At 37.2% G+C, this 8,903-nt stretch overlaps 1 non-coding gene across 1 annotated transcript; it reads left to right on the top strand.

The window, feature by feature from the left end:
• The first annotated feature begins 1,817 nt into the window (after positions 1-1,817).
• On the top strand, positions 1,818-2,031 carry LOC118153177 (small nucleolar RNA U3). The gene has a single exon (XR_004742451.3). It is a non-coding gene; the product is annotated as a small nucleolar RNA U3 (small nucleolar RNA).
• The last annotated feature ends 6,872 nt before the right edge of the window (positions 2,032-8,903 follow it).

Consider the following 8,903-nt stretch of genomic DNA (forward strand, 5'->3'; position numbering starts at 1 on the left):
AGGAATTTAAATAACCCCTGCCTGAGAAACTTAGGTGAATAAATACAACACACACACACACACACACACACACACACACACACACACACACCATTAACTCTATATTAAAAATAATAAATTTTTTAATTCAGCATTGAAACCATAACTGGTTGGTTGCTAACTTAGACACATGGATCTAGGAAGCACAAGAATTCACACATCTGAAAAGTCAATATTGAAAGCAAACTAACAAAACAAACAGAAAAGAAATCTCAATGTCTTTCAAGTAACTACTGATGGTGATTGTAACCTATTTCCAATTCATTTGTCACCTTTTTTCTTTTACTTTCTAGGATCAGAGAATAATGAATCTTAGCAACTCTTATAGTCCAATCTGCTCATCAGATAGATTTGGGTACTAAGAAAGGTTAAATGCCTTGTTTTATGACATAAAATGATTAATTATAGAGCTAGGATTAGAACCCAGAAGCAGTACAATTCCCTAGTTTCTTTAGTATATTAAAGCCAACTTTCCTGGGCTAGACAGAGCAGTTGTGACAGTTAGCATTACATTAAATATTGGTAAGAAACTGGTATTTTAAAACCCTGAACCTCACAGTGGGTAGTATCAGACCATCAAAAAACATGAGTCCTCTTTGCATGTCTGCCTCATGTGCTTGCAACATAAGAAATGGGGCAATAAAATATTAATGTTGCAAAACATTTAGGGTTATACATATAAGAAGTAAAAAACATTGAAATACGAATATACATCAGATCTCTCATGTTGAGGCCAGACTCTATTCCTGGCTGTGTCTGCTGGGAGTGGGGGCTGGGATTCAGTTACATAGAATCATCTAGCAGCAGGATCTCGCTGCACATACGGCTCCACTGCTAAATTGAAGGCAGAGTTAGAGTCCAGTCCCACTTTGTTGGCTTCTTGTTTTATTGGCTTGTGGAACATTTAAATTAAGAGAGTCTAGGACTTTCTTAAATGCAGAGGGCGCCTATGAGTTCTTACTGTTAAGATCGGAGATTCCAGTGTTTCTACAGGATTCTGCAGCCGGTTGGCTGCTAAGCAGTGAAGTAGTGAGCCAGGGATACACAGCTTTAGGGAAACTGCCTAACCCATGGTACCTTGTCTAGATGCATGATTCTGCAATGTGTTTGCACATGCTATGTCAGCACCTTGAAATGTTCACCTTCCTATATGTCACCTATTCATTAACACTCCTACCACCACCACCAAACTTGTAAGATTGCCTTGCTTAACTGTCTCCTTTTTTATGAAACCTCCTATAACTGCTTTGGACAGAAGTAACTGCCTTATTTGTGATACCACAGAAACTTTGTTCTCACCTCTATTGTAAGATTTACCTTCATGCATTGTAGCTACCCCTTCATCTATGCCAGATGTATAGGAGCTATGGCCTCTCCACATTTGAAACTCCAGTGCCTAGGATAGCACTCAGCTAACAGCAGGTATTAACAAAGTGTGTTGACTGAATGAATGAAATGTTGCAAGGTCATTCTGGTTTAATCAACCCTTATGCACTTGGTCTTATCCTCTCCATTTGTAATCTTAAAAAAAAAAAACTTCAAAAGTAGTTTTTCTGATTTAAAATTTAATTATTCTATCAGTTCACAAATACTAATTAGGCACTTATATGCCAGGAACTGTGATTGGAGAAGACTGAATTTTGGGGACAGTAGCAGCAAGTAAGATCAGAGGAGAAATGGCAGAAAGAATAGATCAGGATCACTTGGGGAACTATGGGATGATTTTTAATAAAGGAGCAAAATGATTTTACTGATACTTTAAAAAATCCTTTTTTCTAAAGACTATACTTTCAGGGATAATTTCTATCGTTTGTCACTAGAGAAGTTTCGCTGAATGTGTAGAGCACAAGAAACCATGAGGAGGAGAAGATGCAGGATTCTCTCCTAAATGTGAAGCCAGCTCTTGGTGTTGCTTCAACCGCCATTTGCTACTAATGATAGTTCTTCTTTCCCACTGAGAGAATGGAAAGGAGAGGATGCAGTCGTTGTTGTTCCTATTAATATATTTAAACAAATATATATGTTTGTTTCTAGCTGCTGCGCGGGGAATAGGCCGCAGTGGAGGACTTGAAAGCAAAAGACTACTTAATATATGCACTAGTTTTCTAGGAATTCTGTAACAAAGTACCACAGCCTGAGCAGCTTAAACAACAGAAATTTATTGCCCCAAACTCCTGGAGGCTAGATGTCTGAGAATACGGTGTTGGCAGAGTCGGTTGTTTCTGAGGGCTCTGAGGGGGATTCTGTTCTATGCCTCTTCCCTTGCTTTCTGGTGGTTTTCAGACAATTTTAGGCATAGATGCATCACTCTGATCTCTAATTACATCTTCTCATGGCATTCTCTCTGTGTGCTCATCTGTCTCTGCACTGAAATTTTCCATTTTTAAGGACACCAGTCATGTTGGATTAGAGCCCACCCTGATGACCTTATCCTAATTTGACTACATCTGCAAAGACACAATTTCTAAATAAGATCACCTTCTGAGATTCTAGGGATTGGGGCTTCCATGTATCTTTTTGGAAGAATGCAATTCAACCATACTAGTATACTATGGAAATAGTAAAATTTAAAGATGATAGATGGACTAAAGCATAAACATTGGAGACAAAGAGAAGTGGCCGGTATTTACATCATTTTGAAGGCCGAGCCAACAGTTTTTGCTGATTAATTGGGTGTGGGATATAAAGAATAGAGGGATTGAAAAAAAATTCAGGATTTGGGACCTAAATAACTGCCCTTTTCTGAAATTAAGAAGACTGAGAAGAGTGTAGAGGAAAGTCAAAACTTTGTTTTTGAACATGTCAGTGTGTTATCACTGACATTTGTTAGATTTCTAGACAGAGATGTTGATAAAGTGTTTTGGTATAAAAAATTTATAGCTGCAGAAGATATAATCCTCTTAGTTCAACCAATAATTATGATAGATTTAAAAAGAAGTCAGTTGGTTTCTTTGTTGTTGTTGTTGTTTGTTTTTATTTTGAGACAGAGTCCCTCTGTCACCCAGGCTGGAGTGCGGTGGTGCCAGCTGGGTTCACTGCAACCTCTACTTCATGGTTTCAAGCAATTCTCCTGCCTCAGCCTCCCAAGTAGCTGGGATTACAGATGCCCCCCATCATGCCCAGCTAATTTTTGTATTTTCAGTAGAGCTGGGGTTTCACCATGTTGGTCAGGCTGGTTTCAAACTCTTAGTCTCAGGTGATCTGCCCGCCTCAGCCTTCCAAAGTGTTGGGATTACAGGCATGAGCCACCGTGCCCTGCAGAAGTCAATATTTGTAAAAAGTGTTTATTTAAAAAAATAAAACAATACAGCTTGCTCCAAGGCCACTGAAATATGCAGTGACAGCAATAGAAAAAAAAAGCTCTCTTGATTTCTAATCCAACACCTTTTCCATTATACTACAAAGCTTTCATCAGCTGTTTTTAGTTCCACATGCATTTGGTAAACAGTGGTTGGTAGTCTAATGCAACAAAAATGCTAAAAATTAAAATTCTGGGCCCAGTAGTTGGGTGACAAAGGTTGCAGCTTAATATATATTCCAATATATGATCACAAAATCTATGAATATGACTAGATGGTCAGCAATATTGTGAGCTAGAATGATTTTGGAAATTGAACAGGTTATTTTTTTCCCTTATCATATATTCAAAGCTCTAATGCAGAATCTTATGTTGAGACTATGCTACCTTGAAGCATAGAAACTGAATGCCCCCAGAATTAGGCACTCAACTTCTCTCTGCCCACATATCCACTGGCAGCTGGTTCAGTCCCCATTGACTCTAAGAGAATGTTTTGTCCATTTGAAGATTTGGTTGAGATTAACTTTCTATGTTTGGCACTCTGACAAAATTTACACTTCAAGAGATTCTGAAAGATATGATAAGCGTGTCAGTCTTCTGTTAGCATTGAAAAAGGTTTGATTTTTTTTTTTAAGTTAAAAGAAAAGTCCTTGTACTTTTTTTTCTGGGTTATTTTCATTTTGCAATAAAATATTTGTCAAAAATAGCTACACAAAAAAATAGTATTTATAATATATACAAATATTCTCACACTTTTAATCAAAATATGACTACAGAAATATGGAATAATTATTATTGGCCTCTTTAAGACTATTTTAGCTACTGTATACTGATATTTTATAATGAGTGCTGGGGCACTTTGTTTTAAAATTAATCAATGCTGCAGTTGATTAGATGCAACTGTAAGAAATATGCAAGTAACTTCAAAAAATAGAAACATGTTCTATCCATCAGGAAGGTTATACTACTAACCCACTGGAAGGTGGCTGAAGATAATAATGGCTCCATTATGTGACCGTAGAGAAGGGACAACTGAATAGCCTGAGTAAATTTCCAAAACAGAAAGGAAATAATAGGTGTGCCATGCTCTTATATATTGCAAATATTCATATGTGCTTAACATTCAGGGAGTAAAACCTCAGCCCAAACAGCTCTTACGTGTATTAAATGGGATTCTCTATAATTTTTCAATTAAAAAATTGGACTGATAACCAAAGGAGGGAAAAATACAAGAAGAGAAAAAGTTAGTAGAGTCTCTCTATGCAGGACTTTTGCCTTATTTTGTTTTAAGCCTTGCTCAGTATTGTTTTGGAGATCAATTGCACATCCGAGCCATAACAAATTGCACACCCAAGCATAACAAATATTATGCAAAAATGCTAAATATTGATGGATATTTTATACTGAATTCTAGTTTAATCATAAAGGATAGTTTGTCCTTTACACTAAAATAAAGCAAAATAAATTTCATTAGAAAACCTCCAGAATTACTTGCTCATGAATGTATTCTTGTATAGATATTTACTAAGAAACAATATTTAAAACAGATAGGAATACTATCATCTTCATTGTGCACATGCACCCAATCCTATGGCTAGCAAAGAAACAGAGATGAACACACTTGCAATTTTTATGTTGCACTGATAAATTCCATCAGCCAGGAATGAAAGCCATTTTTTGTGTGTTTAAAGAATAAAAGGCAGTGTTATATATTACAGCACCCTGAAGGCATTTGTGGCAGGTGCAGTAATTTAAGTCAACCTAAACACTCACTAAGGCAGCTAAGGTATAGGCCAGTTGGGTGAAAATACCAAACAAAATAGGTTTGAATAACTTTTCTTAACAATCTTGAAAAACACAAAAGATTTCATATCTCTCAGGTGGCTTGGTTATGACCCTAGTAGAAAGCAGGGATGGAATTCTCAAATTTCTTTCAGCCCTCCCCTTTAGTCTATGATTTAGAAATAAAATCAGAGGCAAAACTCAAGGAATAGAGATACACATATTTTTCAACTGTAGTGCCCAGTAGAGGGCACTGGAAAGGCAGGACTGCAAGATTAGATTGGACTTCTGTTTTTAAATGATAAGGGTACGTTGTTTAGAAAAGGAAACACGCAAAAATAGTTTTTCTAAGCACAAATTCATCTACAGGGTCTGCCATTTATCCTTCAAATGCGATGTGAAATTGGTATTACCACTGTTTTCAAATTTTGACTTTTTAAATTAAGATTGCTTGTCATAATGTATTCCCTCAATAGTCAGTAAAGGGAATCAAATTTTTATAACAGGATTGCAATATTTAGTTTACATTGGTTCTCATTGATAGGGAAGCAGATATTAGATGATTTCCGGCCTTCGATATTTTCTTCTAAATTTAAACATTAAAACTGTACCACCCAAATTTTGCTGCTTTTATTTTCTGAGTGATAATATTTATTGAACATTGTCAAGTACAGAACATTATTCAAATATTCTAGTCAAGGTACATGCCCTAAATGTTTATGTTTTAAGATAAGATGGGTTCTGTATTATAAATAATTCCACTCACAACAAATATTGAAAAATGGCCTCTCATGACAACTTTTTATTTTTGTCCTCTAACTTTATAAACTTTAGGAAGGCATACAGAAAAAAAAGATATGGTAGAAAAGTTGAGAAAATGTCCTAAATGCAATTGAATTTCAAAATATTACAAAGGGAAAGGTAGCCACACAGGTTGGAGGGTATTTTAGAAAAACTGTAGCAATAGATAATCCAATAAAGGGCACATTCTATGATAATTCATGCTGCCCTAAACTTTTCCTGGGACAAAGCTTACAAGCTAATGGCAACCAACATTTACCTCGTGCTGCCCTTTCCTTTTCAATGAATAAGAGGATCAGGCATACTTCCCCACATCCTTTGTAGATCCACTTGGTGTTACATCAAAGAGCACCCTGAAGACCAAAGAAAGCATATGTGGATGATGTTAACAAACACCACTTTGCTGGACATTTTGAATTTCAATGTTCCTGCAGTTTTGCATTAATCCCCATCAGGATTTAGTGGACATTTGCATTTTTTTCTAATTTTATAGAATTCACAACATCTGTTACAGTTTGGAAAGGTAGAAAACAAAGAACAGGGAGGCTTTTTGGCTTCCACACACCTCTCATTTGATGAAGGGCTCAATGTATTTATTTTTTAGTTTAATTTCATCCAATTCCATATGCTTGTGGAATGCATATTATAATAAGGCTGCATCTGTTGATCAGTTACAGCTGTGTCCACGATGGTACTTGCTAGTAATCAGTCCTCTCTTCGTGCTGTGGTGGTATGTCGCAGAAAGAAAACGGAGAGCCATTAGAGCTTTACCTTTGTCTGACTCGCGCTGTTCTGCAAAATGATTAGTCATCATCACAGCGGTGGCTTGGTTTTTCTATGTCTTATTTGGAAGCTGCCAAGATGTAGTCAGATGCAAACACCATGATGATATGGACGCATTTAAACACAGGAGACAGGCAGCATGGCAGCAGCAATGGAACATTTTTATCTCAAGCCCTAGACAGCAAGGCAGCAGAACAGAGCAGTTTAACTCAGGGGGATAGCAATGAAAAGTGTGGCAGTACATAAGAGCACACACTGTAACAGGCTGACGGACAGCATTTGGCTTGTATCAGAAGACACACTCAAAAGCCATGCAAAGACAGAAAATAAGCTTCTAATTTCCTCTCTTGAAATTAGGTCCAGCTTCTGACTACTGTTCTGTGTTGGTTGGGGTTTTGAATACATAAAAGCAGACAGGCTTTAATTCATATCTGGTAATGAGTGTTTCTCTTTTTAAAACTTCTTCAGTGTGCATGCCTCTTTTAGTCCAGCTGGAAAAAATTATTTCTGTTTCTCAAAAGACAAGTTTCATGACTCATATATAAACCTCCATTCATTCATTCATTCATTCATTCATACACTCCTACAAAAGTACCTACTATGGACCAGGCCCTCTTTCATTACTGGGGATATATACCCAAGCAAAAGATAGGAGTTCCTGCCTTCCTGGAGCTTACAAATCAAAGTCTGGTGGCAAAAAACAAATCTGCATAAAATATATAATGGACTAGATGGTGTGCAAGCCATGCAGCAAAATAAAACAGGAAAAGTCAGAATGAGTTTAGGAGAGAGTTTCACTTTTAAGTAAAGTGATAGTGGCAGATAAGCTTGTAGCAGGTAAGGGAACCAGGCTGTGTGGTTGTGAGACTGTGTGTAAGCACATGCTGAAAAAGACCATGTTCCAGATGAAAGAGCCATAGGAAAGACACTGAGTTGCAATGAGCATATTTGCTGTGTTCTTAGGTTACTCCTAACCAATGACAATCTGATATTTGCTCCATTTCCTGCTTTTCTTTCTCTCTCCTTTTATTAATTTCTTAATTTAACAAACATTTATTGAACATTTATTATGTGCACTGTAACAGTCACTGAAGTAATGAAACTGAATAAAATACAATCTCTTAGAGGATTCACAGTTTAAAGGAATACCTGGATAAATAAATACCTTGATTAGTTTGTTCTTGCTTAAAGCTTTCCTATAATTTGTTTCCTACCTTATTTTGAGATAATCACATATGTTCTTTCTGCCACTTAACATTCCCCAAAATACCTGAAATCTGGGAAAGACATTCTGGTCTCTTAATTATTTTGACATGCTTAATTATTTGGAAGCCTCCTGACTATAATATGGAGGTTAGGTCAGACCAAGGTTGTTAGACAACATAGGAAAAGTCCAGAGTTTTTTTGTATAGGGCTCTAATTCCAGCTTCTGCTAAATTTGCTGAGCCACATGGGTCATTTTTCCATATTTACTTTGAATTGAGCAACTTTACCTAAGACTGAGCCTCCCAGATCACTGGGGTACAGCTCAGTGGCCTTTACAGTCAGCCAGTGACACCTCAACCTTTCCCTAGTCCTCCTTTCCACCTCAAACCAGTGCTCTATCTCCTGTCCATGTCCTATGCCACACAAGTCTTCATCCCCAACCTCTTGCCCCCTCATTCTGCCTCTCTGCTCCCAAGGCACTCAGGCCTTGTAGGCTAGTCTCTCTTTGTTGCTCTTCCCCTTTTCACCCTAGTTTTGCTTCCAGGAACGCTAATTCCTCTCACTACACTAAGCAGAGTGTTCAGCTCCTTCTGTTTGCTATTCCCAAACTCAGCTCCAAGGCCTTATTTTGCATATTCAATAGCTATGTAGGTTCTCAGCTAAAATGAAAAGGCCTTCAATTACATTAATGACATAGAGATTTCCTTTGCAAGGCTCCCCTGAAAGGAAATTTCAATTTCAAATATAACATTTTTTTCTTCATAATATAAAGTAACATTAATTCAAAGGTTGTTATAGGATATCAGTATGTCCCTTCTCCCTGTGCATTTGCATTCTTAATCTTCCATCAACAAGTTCACAGCCGTTAACAACACGGGAAAGCCTTTTGAGTCAGCCTTCCCTACAGCCTTGGCACCCTTTGACGTTCTCCTTGCTGCAGTCCCCTGGGATGGTTATATTTCACACTCTATTGGAATCATTTCAGCTCTACGAC

Source organism: Callithrix jacchus, chromosome 4 (genome assembly GCF_049354715.1).
Source record: "Callithrix jacchus isolate 240 chromosome 4, calJac240_pri, whole genome shotgun sequence".
Taxonomy (NCBI): domain Eukaryota; kingdom Metazoa; phylum Chordata; class Mammalia; order Primates; family Cebidae; genus Callithrix; species Callithrix jacchus.